This window comes from Plasmopara halstedii (genome assembly GCF_900000015.1).
Source record: "Plasmopara halstedii genome assembly, contig: Scaffold_1211, whole genome shotgun sequence".
Lineage (NCBI taxonomy): Eukaryota > Oomycota > Peronosporomycetes > Peronosporales > Peronosporaceae > Plasmopara > Plasmopara halstedii.
This window is the reverse complement of record NW_020188126.1, coordinates 1,105,041-1,105,870: the sequence shown is the minus strand read 5'-3', so window position 1 is coordinate 1,105,870 and position 830 is coordinate 1,105,041.

Sequence of the window (830 nt, the reverse complement as noted above, 5' to 3'; positions counted from 1 at the left end):
AAGGCAAATGTACTCTTCCGTTCAAAATTTTAACTGTATTTATCTGTTATATTTGCGGCAGAGCCGCCTATATCCTAATCTCTAGGTTTTCCTGATGAAATAGTAAAACTTAATTAGGATGACAGTCCCGCCACGTAGTGGCTTCTTGTTGAAGTGCAGCTACACCACTGAGTAGTCACACCATCTTGTGTGACCCACCCCTTCATACCAGGGAGGAGTACGTTTACCTTGGCTTTTACGTACTCTTGGAGGCAGCGATTTGCGATCCGCTGCGCTCGTACTGGTTCTCGTAAAGAACGTTAAACCTTAACTTAGATGCCTCTAAGCAATGAGCTACGGCGGCTCAGCTGCACTTGGAAGCATATGTAGTCAATCTACGCCTAAGTCGCGACAACTGATCCTCAGTGGGAATGGATAAATACTCCAATTCCCCCAGGGGGTCTAATACGATAATGCCACTGCTGGGCCCTGAGTGCGTGGAGCACCTTGCTTCGCAAGGGCCCAACGCGATAAACGCGTGTCTGGAGGCATTTTTGAGCTATGAAAATGCTCTGTGATAGCACTTACAGCAGAAGCTGTCAGCATCGACTGCGTCCATGAAGCCACCCTCGAAGACGGATGACTCGTCCCGACACAGTTCGCTCATGGCGAGCGTTAAAACTTTTAAGGGAAAAGATGAAAATAGTATCGTGCTATTGGATGAGAGGTCGAAATGGCTATGGCATCCGCCTTACCCCGGAACGAGCAACAGCGCGCGGCACTAACTATCTCCAAGAGCGCGAGAATGGGTACTAACGTGCGGTGCTTCGATTAAAACTGCGTTTTGTGGG